The sequence below is a fragment of the Agelaius tricolor genome, unplaced genomic scaffold (assembly GCF_023055355.1).
Source record: "Agelaius tricolor isolate 1412-34295 unplaced genomic scaffold, bAgeTri1.0.p SCAF_1, whole genome shotgun sequence".
In the NCBI taxonomy this organism is placed as follows: domain Eukaryota; kingdom Metazoa; phylum Chordata; class Aves; order Passeriformes; family Icteridae; genus Agelaius; species Agelaius tricolor.
Window position 1 is genome coordinate 54,818,886 of NW_027269261.1, and position 18,739 is coordinate 54,837,624.

Sequence of the window (18,739 nt, forward strand, 5' to 3'; positions counted from 1 at the left end):
ACCTAAATTAGCCTTGAAAGGCATTCATGCAGCCTATTCTTAAGTGCCACCAGAAGTAAAAATTTCACATCCCCTTCAGCAATTGATTTCTCTGCTAACCTCTCTCCACTGTTTCCCAAAGGTATTTTAAAGTGCTTAATCTAAATCCTTAAGCCAATAATAGCCACATGGACAGGATCCAAAAATAGCACTGACAATGGGTGTTAACACCAGTTCAGTAACCTTAAGCTCCAGATTGTCTGCATACGTCTATTTGATGGTCACACCAGACTGGGCTGGCACCAAGCGGCAACCTGTAGGCAAAGTTATGCCATGGCTTTCCAGGGGAAGTACAGCTTCCCATCACTCCTATCTAGGTTTGCCTAGAAGTTTGTTGGGTAAGAGCGTGGACAGAAAAACTTATCTCCCTACAGCAATCCACACAGGAAGTTCAGGATTGTGTTGCAGCCTAAGGCAATGATAAAGGGATGTCTTGGGCATGCTCTGAGCCTGCACCAAACAGCAGAAGGAAAAGACCTTTTTTTGCCAGGAAGGCTGGCTGCTTTGAGGATAATAGTCCTGAGGTGGGGATGCTGCTTCTGGTGATTGAATTAATTCCCCTAGAGCTCATTAGTATGTCTCCACAAGGCATTGCATATGACCATATGGATGGAGAGGTTTAGCCATGGCAGTGTTTTCTGAATCAACCAGGACCAGCCCAGTGGTTTAATGTCAGAAAACTAATTTCCTTGCTAGACATAAACACAATCCAAATCTGGTTAGAATTAACTAGGTGAAGTCTGAGCTCTTTTCTTCACCTCCATGGCATTTTTCTGTATTTCCCATAGAACGGCTCAAGTGTGGTTCCTCTCCCAAGCCTTTCTGGGCTGGCAGTCATGCAAGAGACTTTCCAGTGCTTTTCAAGGCTTCCCTCTTCCATCTATTTGGAAATGTAAGGAAAACAGACTGCCTCAAAATAGACTTCTTCTTTCCACTCTGACCAAAACCACTACCTGTTGGGAAGATGGCATTTCCCCCGCCCAGCCTAAGAATGGCTTTTTGCGAAGTCTGCTTTTTCAGTGATTTGGATTCAGCTGGGCTGAAGCACAGCACAGGGACAATATTTAATTCTTCCTTTCTATTTTCTTTAGCTTTGATTCACTGCAATGTAATTTTGGAAGCTTAATCTAGTTTCATCAGCCATGACTGGAGCTAGAAAACAGGGCAAGTTATCAGAAGATACAGAAGGAAGATAACTAAAGGAAATTTCATTTGGCACAAATTATCAGGAAATCCTCCCAAAATCAAGCCGTCAAGGAAATGATGGAAGTACATGATTTCACTAAAAATGAACCCACACGTTTACCACAACATATACAATCATAAATATAAGGCCCCTTTCCATCCTCTGGAAGTCAGTTTGCTTTTTTTCTGGGGGAACTACAAATATTTTAATGTATCCTGGCTCCTGTCCAATCTTCTGCAATTGCTGGCAGCCATGTTCTATCATTCCTGTCATAAGTTTGACTGTCACAGCAATCTGTGCTTTGATTTTTACTATGTCCAGACCCAAACTCAGCTGTCTGGGGCAGTTCAGGTTCTGCACCCAGGTCTAAGTGCAGCAGCTGGAACATCTGCCCCAAACAGGTCTTTATCATTTACTACCTATGCCATGGGAGTCCCTGGCAGCTGCCTCTAGAGGAGGGCTGCACTCCCAAGGAGCAGTTTGTGCTGCCAGCAGCTTCTGCAGCTAAAGCAGAGGCAGCTCATGCCTGGGGACCCAAAGCAGCATCCCTGGGGGAAGTTGGGGTGTAAGGTGGCAATTACCAGTAATAAGTCTGCAACAGGATTGCCTGTGGGCATTGCAAGTGCCTAATGTTTTTCCAGCCCTCAGAGAGCTGAGTGCCCCCAGCCCTCCCCACAGAAGCCAAGGTCACCTTTTAGGTGTTTTGTGGGGATCAGGCCCTACAGGCTCTGGCTCCATCTCCAGTTTGTCTGGAGGTGTATAACTTCTGGCACACTTCAGTGCACCTAATTGTTGTCACTATTAGAGCACAGGGACAAATTGCTGACAAAGAGGGCTGCATAAAAATGCACTTGGGTGCAATAGCTGTGGCAGTATTTCAAACAGCTTCCTATTGTACATCTCCGAGAGAGAGGCAAGCACGTGTGCTTTATAATTGTGCAACCGTATCGCTGAATATGGATAGCACTTACAAGTGCCGTGTAACGTGTTGACAACTCTGCACACATAAATATGTATTGTTTTTCAGGCACAACCCAGGCAAAGGGAAAAACTGAGTTTTTATTTTAGTCTCTTCTGCAATGTCTGAGCTAACTGCTACAAGTTTCCTTTCTAAAGGAAAGTGGGAGTCTTAATGACTTAACAAGCAATTCAAGACAAAGCACCTCAGATCTCTAAGTTCAGCTCTCTAAAAAAATTCTATCTATGGCTCAGATCCTATCAATTATTCCTTTTTATTATCTTTATTATTATTATTTTTAATTTTTTGTACAGCTATTATCTCTTGAACTTCCTAGTTTGTTCTCTACCAGTTTTGGGTGACTTTTCAAAATTCAGATCATTCCACAGCAAAAGGTTTAACCGTCCTTTATACCAAGATTCCACTTTCTTTTTGACATCAAGACTTTTCTCTTTGATAACTTCAAATGTTTCTTCCTCTCTGCAGTGAGTACTTAATTCTCACCAATGGTTTTGCTTTTCTATCAAACATAGCAGTAACACCCTGAATGTTTTTCATCTGCTTTGGCCATTGAGTGCTTTCTTTGCCTTTTTTTTTTAAACTTTCTACTGTATTTATGTAAAAAGCATCACTATTTGTTCAACATTGTTGTGGGGGTTTTTGTTTTCCCTAATTATGTAAAAATACTCTTGCATTTTAAACTCAATTAAAGCTTCCTTTATGTGTTAGCAGAGCTGCACAACAGAGGTTTTCATCCTGTGCACTGCTTTCGCTGACTGTGAAACAAATAAAAGCCAAGCTTTTGCATTTCATAACCTTGAAGTTCTCTGAGTAGTTTCACCTCCAGGGCTGGGTAACTGAATGTTTTCAAGTAGCTTAGAAAAATGGGGGTGGGGGGGGAGGGAAGAGAAGGCAGCAGTAAACAAGAATATGATTTCAGATTTTCATGATTTAGACTAAACTGAATAGCAGCAGCAGCAGCAGCAGAAGTAGAGAGAAAGAGAGACTGTGTATACATGATGGAATGGTTTTATAATTTAAAATACATACTGTATTAGACTTTCAACATAAAAGGGCTAATGTGTTTCTCATAACATCCCACATTTTGTTATTGCTTTTCACCCCATACCAGCACAAATGGTATTTGAGTGCTGACAGGCTGGAGGGAACATGCAGAGACCATGTTATCTTTTGCTGGGGCATAGCTGCAGATGTGGTATGTGGCAACTGTGCTCATAGTTCTCTGCATTGCTACACAGCAGTTTCAGGACAGACCTGGGAGCTTTACTGGAAAAGCAAATGCACTAGAATGGAGGTAGTGACTCATGAGTGGTTATGAGCTGTGCAGCACCGCTAGGATCATGGGGCAGGAAGTATGTTATTGCTCACACTAAATCATCACTGCCCCCTCTACACACCCAGGGCATTTTTATTACCACAAGTGACAAAACCTTCCCTGTTTTCCAAATATTCTGAGTCCTCTAAGTTCATTGACTTTTCTCACTGCCCTGATTAACTCGGTCTATCAGTACCATGTCAAAAAAAGGTCTATCCCAACTAGAATTACCAGTACTGCTTTCTCTACTGGGCAAGTTTACCTTAAGGGCTGTTCCTTCAACAGTTGACCTTGGATGACCTTGGCTAGCTTGTGCTGGGGTAGAATTGCAGAAAAATGCACAGAGGAGTTCAATAAGACACAGCTTTTCAGAAAAAATTGGGACCTATTTACCCCCACTATACAAAAACTCCAGCCCAGACATACAGAAAACCCTTGATTTGATATGAGACACATTTCTGCTTATATAGAAGAAAGGCTGGGGATTAAAAAAAAAAAAAAAATAAAATCAGACTATATTATATAATGAACCCAGGATGTTTTTTAAATATGCCATGTGTTAGGTGTTTCATGGAATGTAGGTATTCCTGGTGGGACAACAGCTGTGAGATACTATTTCCAAGGCTTGAATAAACTCATCACATGCCTGTATTTATTGTCTGTGTTAAACAAAACCTCTTGACACTCATCATTTGATTACAAATCAATTTGATAATGGGTGTCTCCATATATTGAAGTTGGTTGAGTGGGATGCGTATTATTAATCTTGAGTCTACAAAAGGGACATGGTTTTTCCCCTCTTATATTATGTTCCTACAGCATAGTGCAGTTACATGCATGTAATCTGCAAAATATCCATTTGCAAGCAGAAACCTGAAGCTGCACAAGGCCATGGACCTCTATCTACAATTTAAAAAAAAAACTTACTCTTCAAAAAGCTTGAGAAGAAGTGTGGACACTAGTAGGAAAAACAGTTCTTTATCCACTGCCATTTCAGATACACACACTGGAATCCACTGGCCAGTGAAAAGTACTCTGTGTAGTCCAGAGTGCATCCCTTATTTTTCTCTAGCACATTTATGCACATGAACAAGCATGATTACATTCATTTACAGCTCTGGAACAAGAAGGCACTCTGAGGTTTACAAGATTTGCCTCTCCTCTTTTCTTCATGGTTTCAGCATGCCAAGACACTGAGAGACACAAGGAACTGATTTTACAGTTGGAACTTACATGCGAAAATGGTAGGATGGTAGAATGGGCCAATCTCCCTCACCAAAGACATCATACTTGTCTTCCTTTTTTAAGTGCCATTGACCATGACTTGACAGGAGGAAGAATGAGATTTGGGGACCAGTCTTATTTTCACTAATGATCTTGAGACCAAAAGTTAAGGTGTGCTAATGTATTTTGTTGCTGGTATGAGGCTGAGGAGCATTGTGAGCACAGATAAGGTTAGAAGATAGCATAGAAGAAGCTGAAGACTTTGGTGGTCTGGCAGAAAGAAACAGGAAGCCATTTAGAGTGCAAAAAGCAACAGAGTAAAATTTGTCCATAGGAGTTTTTTGGTTATGAATGACATGGGAAGAAAATCCTCTATGCACTAGAGGTCAACTGTGCACAGTTACTATGAGTATGTGAAATGATTTCTGATAAGGAAGTGAAAGGTATCAAACAAATTACATCTGCTTTGCATCAATAGGAATCTAAACCAGAGTTAAAACATACATTTTTTTAGTATGATAGGACTCTCAAAGACCAGTCTGTGGGAAGAACCAAGCTATTTTCTGGATCAATTTGTGAGGTTCTTTACATAATGCCCTCATCCATTACTTCAAGAAATAGGATCAGTGAGGAAAAAGACCCTTTCAACACTTTTTTTCTTTAGTCGTACTACCCTCATCTTTGATCAGAGTTCTTGGCTACATTCCTAATTTGTTGTTTAGCTGGTATGTCCTTTTGAAAAAAATGAATAGAATTTGATTATACCACCTGTGGCAAAACTATTATTTCTGCAGAAGTAGCTGTATACTTTTCACAGCTGGGATGGACTTTGTAATCATTGGCATGGGGTCTAGTTGGAGCCCTGTCACTAGAGACACAATCCTGTGCCATGTGCTTTAGAATGACCCTGCTTAAGCAGGGAGGTTGGGCCAGATGACCCACTGTGGTCCCTTCAAACCCAGCCCATTATGCAATTCTTTGACTCTGTGATTCTGTGACATGGCAGTCTGCTGCCCTGTGTCCAGACCACCCCCATTCCCCAGGCTGCTCTGGCTGGCCCCTGTTCCTTGTGGTGCAGTGGGGCTCTCTCCACTGTCCTGTCCCCAGCCAAGCATAGCCCAGCAGGAAGACTCTTGGCTATGAGAAACTCAGGTTGCTCTGTCATGTCCAGGATGGATTTTCTAACAACATGGGATGAAAGCAAGCCTCAGAGGCAAATGGCAAACACAGTGCTAAATATTCTTCCTGTACTAAACCCAGAGAATCTGCCCTAAAACCAATGTCCAGCACTTATATTCTAAAGAAAGAAGAAGGAAAAGGAAGACCCTATCACTAAGCCATACTTCTATAAAATGCTGTGGTATAGCAGCAATGACCTAAGAATTAAGACAGACTAAATAAATAGCTGTCCTTGAATAGTAGGTATTATGCCTGACATGTTAAATGGAAAGCACAGTGGTACCCCTGTAAAGGTAAGAGTAGGAAGGATGATTATTATCTTCAAGCCATTTAATCTGTACTTAGTGAACAATGATTACAAAGGCTGCCCATTCAGTAATGAGATTCAGACTCCCTTAGTTAATTGATATATTGCATATAACATTGAAAGAGATCTTCAGTTCAATGCCACTTTATACTCTAGTTGTAGCAAGTTAAATAAAGTTTTCTCTGAACATTCATATGCAGAAAAAAATGTTTGAATTTGCTTGTAAATTTTCATTGGTGAGGAAACTGGGCTTGCGGGGTTTGTTGGAAGTGATGGAGTTTTTAAAGACACATGCCTGTTACCCTCTATATCATGACCTACTCTGGTGCTGTGTTCTCAAGGTACTTCCCTGGCAGAAAAAAACCAAACCAACCCAATCTTGACATATTTTAGTTCTAGGAGGAAGTGCATTAGGAAGAATGAATTCTCAGACTTTCTAGGAACACAGAGCATGTAGCAAGAATAAAAAAAATAACCAAAAAAGAGGAAAGACTAACACAAGAGTTTCTTATGTAATCTGTGCTTATTTGCAGGCTGAATATTTATGCTTAGTTTTTCTCTTCCTGCACATGTGAATGATGAATTTAACATGCACCAAAGCAAAGGTGATTGTGAGTACTCCATGCTAATGGCTATTATTCATGTGCAGATGGCAGCTGCAAGATATAGAGGTGATATTAATATTGCCTCACTTTTCCCAACTCCAACTCCAACTCACTTGCACAACTCACTGTGTCTGCAGTACACAAGCTGAAGTTTATCAAATGGTCCTGCACTCTCTGAAGGAAAGCTATGAATTTGCTGGAGTATGAAGGGGTACCAGAGATAGTTTCTTTTGACTGTAAAAGTACAGTCCAATTTAACTAAACAGCTGCATTTTTTTTGAGCTATCTTGTTCTGCTCATCCTGTGCAATAATTGACCAGAGATGCCATTTACCCCAAGCAGGCTGTGTCCTGGGAGCAGCCTAGTCCCAGCAGCTGATGTGACACTGGACACAATGCTGGAGTACCGAGTGCCTAGTCCCACTGCTGTGCCTGTTGTTAGTGTCCTGACAGCACATGGGATGAAAATATTGACACTCTTCCATGGAGCTGGATGGGACCTTCAGCTGTCTGGGAAGCTGGGAAAGAGCCCCATTTATCAAAAAGCAGGCTTGGGATAGACTAGAAAGGAAAGGTGCACAAGTGAGTCTGCTCTCATTTGAAGGTAACTCATGGTACTGCATTCTTGGCCTTCCTTTCTTTTTAGCAAATACCTTTGAAGCTCCCTGGCACCCCTACACATCACTTTTCTGTCCCACACCATCCTCACAATGGGACAGTATCCTACTACTCCCAGGCAATCCACTAGCTTCAGGGATGGAGGCTAGTGTAGGAATATTGCTTTGTTAATATGGTGCTGGAGATGGAAATTCACTTCATCTCATCCCTTCACTTCTCCTCTCTGAAAAACTGCACACTGTAAAAAAATTAAATTAAAAGGAACATGAAGACTGAGAAAAATCAATTACTCCAGATTAGCAAATATTGTTCTAAAGGTACTTAAACCGTAGGTCAGCCTCTTTCAGTGCGTGCTTTCCAAAGCTGTTTTCACTTACGTGTCATGACGAGGAATCTAAAACTGCCACCTTAGCAACAGAAAAGGGTTTAGTGAAGCCACAGTCATCTTTATATTCTTGCTGACAGTGAGTCATTTCATTCAGCCAGATAAAATCCTCAAATTCTGTAAAAGGAACTTTTCTTGTGCTTCAGACAAGGGAGAAAAATGTCAGGATGTTGTAGTTTCAGGGACAAAATTTTAACAGGGTGAGCTGCATCAAATTTGTCTAAAATCCTGCTGTTCTGGTCCTTAGTCCTTTCCAGAAATTAAACCCAAATATAACCTTTCCACCCCTTCCCAGGGTTTAAAATTATTCTGTTAATATTTTTAGCATGAATTTTCAGTTCCTTCCTGTTTCCAGAAAAGCAGGCAGAGTTAATGAATTTCTCCATATCCTGTGGAAAAAGCTGTCAGATATTAAGTCATGTATCTCGTATTGTCTGGAATTTCAGGTGCTCAGTGATCTCACAGCCCCATGTGCTAAATGTATGAAGACACAACAGAGACTGCTAAGGAGAGCTCATTTTCTCCACCTCACGAGCTGTGACTTCCTTACTCACAAGATACTATAAAAGGACTTCTAATATAAATAATGCATCATCCTAAACTGAAATATAATCAGCAGAAATTAATTTGAATATTAATGCATGAGACGTGTATGTTCATCTCTATTAGCTGTCTGCAGCTCTCCCATTTTGCTGAGATCTCTGGCCTATACATTCCCTTGCAGCACAGAATGGGAGGGCCATCAGGGGTGTATTGTTGTGGTCACACTAGTCTTAATCACAATACATACACAACCCCTGAGGAGTTATACTGGAGAACATTGAATATGGATACTGTCCTCCATCCCCCTCCTCAGCACCTGCACTGTTTACACACAATTTCTGTCCATGACAAAATCCCTTCCTGGCTGCGGGGATTCACCCAGCTCACCATCACTACAAAAGAAATATGGGGGTCACTTGATGTGATGTTGGCTGAATGAATTATGGGTCCAACTCTGCTTATATGAGTGTCCTTACATCAGAAAAAAACCCCTCCCTGTGCTGCTGAAAGGCAGCTCCTCCTGGGAGCCTGACCTTCATTTTTTTAGAGGACGTTATTCTAGTTGAAGGTGAATTTATATAAAAGCTACAGAGAGAATGCAACAAAAAACCTGAAAATAAAGATCCTGTTTTTAATATGGATGTATGAATATCTCCTCCACAGGTTTTCACAGCAACAGCCTTGAGTGGAAAAATCACCATGCTAGACATTTTGTGTAAACTGCCCAATCTGTTGCTCTCACATTCCTCACACAATCATAAAGCCTATTACCTCCCCAAGGCCATAACTGTGATGCGGCTGGACAGAATATCCTGAACAATGAAAGGAAAACTCTACAATAAAAAACAAAGCTAGCGGTTGGGATTTGTGGCAATATATCTGGGGCAGTCATTCAACCTGTGGTTGTAATTATTCTCTGAAAAAGCAGCAAAAACTCAGTCATTCAGAGGGAAAGTCTTACAGGGCATTGCTATAAAAAGACCCAAACAGTATTGCCTCTGATGCATAAAAATACCTACTTGTACAAAACAACCAGGTTACCCCATCACTCTAGGTTAATTATGTAAAAACAGTTATCACCACTGCTGGCTAAAAGCAGAAATAATACTCAGCTCCTGAAAGAAAAGGATTCACTTTGTTAAGTTTAACATGCTACTCGGAGAGATACTTTCTAATGATGCAGAGTAAGTTGAGAACACAAATCTCACTTAATTTGAGGCTAGAGGTAAACCTAAGCTGGGGTTTACAGCCTGAGTCAATATTCTTCCTCTGTCTTCCCAGTCTTCCTAAATCAGCAAAGACAGGGACCATCAAGAACATATGGGATGCCAACCAGGACATAATCAGCAAAACATGGGACATTCTGAGCACACAAGGCAGATGATCACTCAGAAAGATGTTGATGTCCTTATGCCTATTCAGTTATCTACTTGAATCAAAGGAATGGAGGAGGAGGGGGAATGGGTATTAGTAAGCAGGGAGGGAGTCTAGGCATGATTAACAATAGGTGTGAGACAGGAAGAACTAGATTAAACTGATCCATATGCAAATGATCTGAGTCTGATTGAATCAAACCATGCACAATTTAATGACTATGGTAAGATGCCTTTATCTCTGCTTGGATGTGTTCTGAAAAGGACTGCTCCAAGATAAAACAGTTTAATAAGGAGGTTTTTCATTAAACCTTCGATCTGCATTTGCATTTCTCTCTCTGAGCAACACAGCTTTCCTCAATGTCCATTACTTTTCAAGAGATTAGTGGGTAGGGATTGTTGACACACACCTTAGGGCATTGCATACTTAACATGTGCATGAGTTTTAACTTAGTCCTTCATGACCTGGGTAAAACATCTCAGAATGAAGACTAAGTGGAAAAATCTTACTTTTTTGCTTATCTACCAAGCATTCTTTGTCCTTCTGTTATTTTGAAGTTATGTAAAATCTTTTCAGTATTCATACACTGATACAGAGAGAGAACATATCTTGAGTACTTACAGCTAGAATCAGAATGGCATCACAGCTGCAGCAGGGTGATAACTCCAGCTTCTGTGAAGTTAATCTAATTCTGTGGTATTGTAGCTGAGGTCTAGTCCTCTATTTATAAACTATATGTTGGTTTCTTCCAAGTGGCTGCCTTTGAACATTGAACAAGGTGGCTAGGCACTGCCTCAGCCTCACCTGTTGTATGCTCTGCTTACTGTTACAGGTGCAAGTGAAATAAAATGGAGGCAACCTTCTCCTTCTTGTGCAAGTAAAACGGGGAAATCTCCTGGGCTCTCAGGCTGATCACAGGAATGACAGCTGTACTCAGACTGCAGCAGAAGTGGCATGTAGTAAGTGGCAGCTTACTTGGGCACAGTAAGCAGCCCAAGTTCCTCCAGCTTGAAGAGATCTAACCTGGCTGGAACATTTTTTAGTGACCAAATATGGATACTGTTACCTTCCTCACTCAGGGCAAAGTTTTCCTGTCCAAGTACTGTGTTTTTCTCTATAGCCTGTGTACACACTAACATCTGTGTTCACATACTACATATTGCAGACAGAAAGTGCTTCAATCTCAAAGTGCTGATGCTGCATAGTTACTCTCCAGCTAATACAGACAAATAAATACCAGTGGTCATCCAAATGCCTTCATGAAGAAGTCACTTTTCACAGCACCTATTGTTAGTCTGTGCAATAAGGAACTTCTGAACTAGGCTGGTTTTGTCTACCTACTCAACCTCAGCTTCAACTGATCACCTTCATCCTTATATTATGACCATGAGAAATTTCAATAGAAACAAGGCACTTGAACAAAAAATTTGCCATTTATTTCAACAGAAACAATCACAGGCCTAAATGCCTTGCAGATTGGGAATCCAAATCTCTTATTGCATGTTCCATCATTATTAACATCATTACTTCTTTTCCATCCCTGGGTTGCTTCATGACTTTAGAAATTTCTGGGTTTATATTCCTTTGAATACAATGTATGCTTATGTCATATATTCAAATTACTTTGATTCGAGTTTCACTTCTATATCTTTTAGTTTTCTTGACTCTATGTTGATGCAGTTTTGCTTTTCATCATTAATTCTGGCTCAGCAGATACCAAATCCTTTCTTATCTTAGATCATAAGTTTTCCCTGTATATATAACACTACAGCTATACCATCTTTCCTCACAGACTATGGATCCCACAGCAGTAGGAGGAAGAATCTTGTTAACCCAGTCATAAAACACAGTTGTACCAACAGTTAGAAGAGTCCCACTTCTGTCCTAGCTTACTATTATTTCTTATCATCTAAGGTATCCCAATGCTGATGGTTCAGGGGTGGTCAGGGTAACAGAACAACTCAGTTACTGGTGGCAGAGAACTTACATGCCCGTGTGCCTTGTGAGAAAACGCACTCCCAGGACTTGGTATGAAGGAGGTAGTTTGGAAGCTGGCACACACCTCCTTACCTCTTGGCATGGTCTAATGTGCAACAGAATCATAGAATAATTGAGGTTGGAAGAAACCTATAAGACTGAGTCCAACCATTAGCCCAAGTCCACCACTAAACCATGTTCCTAAGCACCACATCAACATGTCTTTGAAATACCTCCAGGGATGGTGGCTCAACTTACTCTGCTGGACAGCCTGTTCCAATGTTGACAACCCATTTCATGAAGAAACTTTTCCTAATGCCCAATCTAACCCCACCCTGGGACAACTTGAGGCCACTTCCTCTTGTCTTGTCATTTGTGACTTGGGAGAAGAGGCTGGCACCCTTTTTGAAACAACCTCTTTTTAAGTAGTTAAAGAGAGTAATAAGATCTCCCGAAGCCTCCTTTTCTCCAGGCTAAACAACCCAAGGGGGATGGATGCTAAAGAAATACAGGACAAAAATACACTGCTTTTCCCAAAATGCTTATCCTTGAAGTAGAAGTAAATACTGACAGATGAGAGATGCAAAGGGTTAATGGGGGAACATTCACTGAATTTAACTTAAGAGAGCTAACTGTACTGTGTGCTATCTGCCAACGTGCTAATAACAGCTGCATCAATAGACCTTGCTGTCAGGCTCCTGTGGGGGCAGTTCAGAGAATTCCTAATCATCCCTCAAAGGATCTTGTCTGTCTTCATGGATTAAACAGAGAAATCAGATTGCTAATATGGTGAATTGAAGTTGGATGCTTAAAATTAAGTGATGTGAATGTTACTTTTCCCCCACTCCCACTTCCCATCTTCTACCTGATGATGGATACTGGCAACAGTGTCAAAGGGCTGCTAAGCTTCATTTGAAGGGAAGCATTTTTAAGGTCAGATTTGAAGACAGAGAAGAATGCAATTTTGTGACTGTGGCAGGGAGTTTAAGTGAAATCACAGAGATGGGTGTTGAGAAGTGTAGTGAGTGGCTGATGGAGGCTGGCACCACCACAGCTCTCCAAGGCATGATATGGAGTGGCCGCACATTTTTAGGCCCACATCTCAGGCACAGTTCCAACCCCCCTTTGATTAGGTGCTGTCAGATATCTCTCAGAAGTCTCTGCTCTTCTTGGGCTCAATCTGGATTGGTATTAAAACATGAGTTCATACTGGGATCCTTTCTCAGGTGCCTGTTACAAAGAACAAATTCATCATCTTGCAGTGAACTGCTTGGGGTAAGATTCTGACCACTCTGTAAGTCTAGTTCACCTTTGGTTTCAGTGACCTCAAGACCCATTGATTCAGTTCTTAACATTTTCATCTTCTTATGTAGGTGGGCATCCCTGTTCCAGTGGTGGTCTGGCCCTTCCCTTCCCTTCCCTTCCCTTCCCTTCCCTTCCCTTCCCTTCCCTTCCCTTCCCTTCCCTTCCCTTCCCTTCCCTTCCCTTCCCTTCCCTTCCCTTCCCTTCCCTTCCCTCACAGATGGGAAGGATAAGTCTGTCTGATTTCAGATTTCTAGCATCTGTTGAACATGACAGTCATCTTGCAGTCATCTCAGTTGTCCAGTTTCTATTTTCCCGTTATAATCAGAGGAGCTGCCATTGACAATCACTCCAGACCTGTTGTGAATATTTAAAACCTTTATAACTTTTTGAGTGTCAGTTGTGGAATAGGTCTGATGACTGTGATCTAGGATGAGTAAGGACTTTTTGGACTCCTCCCATTAATTCATGGTGGGAAGCAAAGCTGTCAAAACCATCTGCTATTAATGCCAGCAGAGTGTGTGCTTCTGCTTTATTTGTGTAATTTTATTCTGACACCTTAGTCCCATGTCATTTGTACTTTTGCCCCTAGGATCAACACTGGATTCTGTATTGAGAGTTGAGAGCAGGTATTTATTGTAGCCTTTGAGCCATACCTAAATGATGTTTGATCTCATTGCCATTATCATAGCATAGCTCTCTCTTTCTTCTTCCCAATTCTCTTTCATTCATAAGGCTGAAAGACGTTTTAATCTTTATGCAATTTCCTCTTCAAGGTCTAAATCACCTTGATATTTGGAAACATTGATTCTGTCTTTCCCTTCTTAATTGCTCAATCTTAGAGAATTTCCTGAATAATAAAAATTATGTCCATATATGCAAACATGGTCATAAGGTATCTTTTGGCACATTTTCTCTATTTATTATATCTAATTTATACAGGATTTGTATTAGTCCAAATGTGTTCTTTAGCAGGTCCTATCCAATTTCTGTTTAAGTCCATGGCACTTTCATGATAGATCTTAATGGTCATGGGATTTAGCCCAAAGCCTGGTGTATTTAAGTCAGTTTTAATCTGAAGGGCCTGTAATAAAACCAATGACTTTGATCTTCTTTTCTGGGAGTTCAACTGAATCAGAGACTTTAATTTTTCTTTTTTAACCTCAAGTAACTGCATGTTATCTGGGTGACTGTGAGGACAGTCCTCTTCTGCACAAGCTGTTCTTCTGGTTTAGAACACTGCGTAGGACTTTGGACTATGAAGGAAACTATTTTCATTACAGGCAAAAGTGGGAATACATTACATAGAAACTTTACTATAAAAAAATATCAATTTATATTAAGGCCTAGTAATAATATGCATGTGTGTATGTATATGTGTGTGTATGTATGTATATTCACACATACATACAGGAGCTGTATTTATGAATGAAGTTCGATGGTTTTTTTTTCTAACAGGACACTAAAGCAGCACTTGCCCTCTTCACCATTACTGGATTCTTTTTTGGGCTGTATTGTGATATCTTTTATAATCTGGGCTTCTCAAATAGCACTTGTGATGAAATTTTTCCCTGATATGCTTTTCTATCCAGTAGGAATTGACTGTATATTACCAAACTGTTACCAAGTAGTAACTTACAGATGCTGTCAAGATTGGCTTGATATGAACTGGTGAGCTAGAGGTGAGGGAATAACTTACTAACCATCCTTTTAAGCCACATTTTACCCAGCACTGACAATTTAAGAGAATTGCCAGAATGCTCATCTATTACAATCACAAATCAGATGCCCAACAACCTTAGTGTTTTAATCTTACTGTGTCTTTGTTTCTCCCCTTGTTTTCTGTTTCCCCTCTGCCCCTAACACATAGGAACACAGAGACTTTCCGCTTTTATAAATACAATAGATGTTGTTGTCAGTTCAGATAAGAGCAAACGCCAGATAGGATAGCAATATTTTCAGTCCTGGCAAATGCAATCATAAGTTCAGTTTATTAATATTGCAACAGTTGCACTAAATGAGATCACTTGGATAACAAAACATTTATCAACAAAACGCTGCCACCTACTGAAGTTTTGCAAACAGCCCAGATGATTGGATAAGATCACAAATTCACTCTGTCACAAGCTTATGGTCTTTGCTGAAATCGTTCTGAGGGAAAAAAAGCAAGAATGATAACCAGCAGAACAAGACAAGACATCTCTTTCATGCAGTCTGTTCAGCAAGTGTAAATCCTGGAGAGCAACCTCCAAAGAGGAAAGGAGATTTGGCTCTTTGTGCTCACTATGCCGTGGAGTTTTCAAGCATTGTGGCTAGGGAACTCATCAAACACTTTGGCTTACAGCCTATTATAAACTTCCAGTTTTCTTGTGCTGATATTCAAAGCTTCTATCCAGGCCCTACTAAACTTGCCCTACTAAACATTACAACTTGCCAGCTTTTTGTTGTGTTGCACCACCCTAGATTAAAAAGGCTTTGTAAATAAATATAAAAGAAATCTTAGTGATTACAACAAATCTTGTGAATTTTCTTTTTCAAGATCTCAACCAACTAAAAATTTTTATTATTTCAGTATGGAACCAGACATGCCATGAAACAAGAAGTCCTGCACACCATACAGGTGTGTCAACCAGCAGATGATTAGACATGCAAGGGCTGATAAGGCTTTGGATAGGAATTGTCCCCACTTGAAACTGCAGACAGCAGTTCTAGACTGCCATAACCTAAAATGGCTTTTAGGTAAGAATGTGGATCTCATTTCCTAGAGTCTTGGGAGAACTGCTTTGTGAATTTAGCTGTTAGTTATTGGTAGAAATATTTAAAAGAAATGCAAACAAAATTATTCATGGTGCAACTATTTTTTTACCTTATGGGTAGAAAGGAGTATTTATGTTAATCAAGTAAAGCAAACTCAAAGAGTCAGGACAGCATAGTTTAGGAATTATAGTCTTAGTGCCTTTACTTCATGCAATGGGTGACCCATCTTACTCTTAAAATAATATTCAGTTTCTGATCTGTACTGATCACAAAATTAATACTTACCCCTGGAACATGGATGCTAAAGTTATAGACAACTTTCAGGGCATGAAATAATGTCTGCTTTTTAAGACGACTACAACAGACCATTTAAACATGAGCATAACTTTAAGCATGGGAGTAATTCCATTGAAATAAACAGGACTACTCAAACATTTCTGATTTTGCATGTGCTTCTGTGCTCTGCTAGCTCAGGGGCTAAGAATGGATATGCTTATTTAAAACAGTGTTTATCTACTAAGCCTATGTTCAGCATTACTGATTCCTTTCCCTTTCATCAGACAGATACAAGGACTTCTCAATTTTTCTAGCCTCCTTCTGGGTCAGTGTCTTGGGGTGACTGTATGATACTGTATCCTCTATAATCTGCATTTTTTTAATCATTTCCTCTTAATTTGTCTCCAAACTGAGACAGTCAGTTTCAAACTTTATTCTGCCTTACAACACATTTGCATTTTATATCTGACATAGAAAACAGCTATAAATCCAAACCCTGAGTCCTGAGGCAGTAAAGTGGATGACTAGATAGGAAACGCTCAGAGGTTAGTCTAGATTAGGGGATGCAATTGATATTAGGCTGGAGCTGGATCTTCCTGACCTAATTTTGGACATTTTTGCACTGGGAAATAGGACCTCCTTTCTTTGCATTTAGCGCTTTGTGACTGCCTTTGGGTTCCCCTTCACAACTTGACTAACCCTGGATTCATTCTCTCTTCCTAATGCAGGAATTGTCCTTACTGCTGTGATGCCAAGACTGTTTCATGCAGGACATGAACACACATACTCACTACTGTTTTGAGATACTCCAGCTAGTGACAAGCCAGACTCAGAATCGTTAACTTGACTCGGCCACTATGTTTAACTCTTTTACAGTAAAACCTACAACATCTTTTAGTCTTCAGAGAGTTTTTAAACATGGATTATGAAGGGTTAGTTATCCTGGTGTACCTGTAATGTGTATCCAGTGCCAGCTCTACCATCTTTCTTGCCGCGTAAGCAGGGCAAAACCTGAAATCCCCACTGTGGGCTACCTGGAACTGGTATTACCAGATATAAGCTCTGACTAGTTTAGGTAGGCTTGGGCTTTAAGCTGTGCTTTGCTGCAGCTGCTCTCCAACACAAAGGAACTTCAAAGGGTTTTGACTCCACTCGGGGACACTGCAGCCAGCACATCTGCTAGCTGTGGAGATGAAAGTGACTGTTTAATACACACCATTGCCCTAACAAATGCGCAGGTGCAATTTCTGGCTGGAGCTCTTCACATTGGCCTGTCTGTATTTAACTTCTTCTATCAGGACTTGTGGTTATTTCTGAGGTCAGAGCTCCTGGCCTGTCGCTCAGCGATGTCATTCCTCTAATAGCAACTAGAGATTGTTTCTTCCATGGGCATCTGCAGACTTTCCACAGTTGTACTGTACCTTGCCCTGCGTCCACATTAGTGAATGGCTGTGAGAAGGCACTCCTATTGTGGAAGTGGCTCAGAGAAGATACATGAGAATACAGTTTCTAAAGACAAGCTATTCATAAAGCCAAGAAAACATTGATTTAGGGCCAAAGTCCCACTGCAGCCCTAAATCAATGCCCTATTGAGGGCATGCTCACTCTGCCCAGGGCAGAGCCATGTCACCTGCTCCCAGGAGCAAGACAGCTGTGTCTGTGGGGCTTTCCAGCCCTCCAGTGAAACACTGCTCATGGCAACTGTGCTCCATCATTAGAGGCTCCAGGGGGATGTACAGGACCATCCTGAGGTATATGTACCCACGAATAGGTCTGGCAGCCTATTTAAAAAAGAGTGTATGCAGCCAGGCTTTCATGCTCAGTGTGGAGCTTGGCATGTTTTGCCCTTACAGATCTATGTGTCCTGTGAGTTGGGATGGGGGGCAGGGAGGAATAATTTTGATAAATCATTTTATTCTCAAGTCTGGAGTGGCATCAAGGTAATGAAATGAGCTCTTACTCTCTGTGGTGAGGGAAGTCTCCAAGCTGTTAGAAGAAGCTGTGGCTCAAACACAATTTTTAACCTTCTTATAATCATTGCTTGGCTTTCTAAACTATTGGTGGGGTGGAAGGAGAGATCTTGTGGAGCTGCCTACTAGGCAGCACTGTCCCATTTGGGTGGTGTCATGATAAATGCCTACACAAGATGCTAGCTCTCAGGTTGGAGAAAATAACTGCATTGGTATTGCTACCATGGCAGATATGATATCCTTGATGTGCATCTTCTGGAAAAATCACTGTTCTCCACCTCTTGCTGCACAAGCACACTAACAAAATTTAACATCAAAAATCCATTAAGATTTTTAGTAGCAAGTCAAGCAGTGTATTTTAGGAGATTTTTCTAATCAACCACAGTGGAAAAAACATTTTACTCCATCCAGATAGAATTTCTGAAGGCACCACATCTAGAGGTTCTCTCTTGCATATGACTTACCTGGATGTCTTACAAGTAAAACTTTTTATGTGTTACATTTTCTAGTTACACCTATTAAAGAAGTTGGTCACTATGTCATTAAATTAGCAATGCTTATGAGTTTGTATTTTTGGTCAATAAATCTCTACCAGTGAATACCAGAGCATGATCTCATTTTTCATGTGGAAGTTTAGAGTGGAGCACACATGCAAATATTGTCTCTTTGTTTAGCATAGGTTATTATCCTGAGCTATTCCAGAG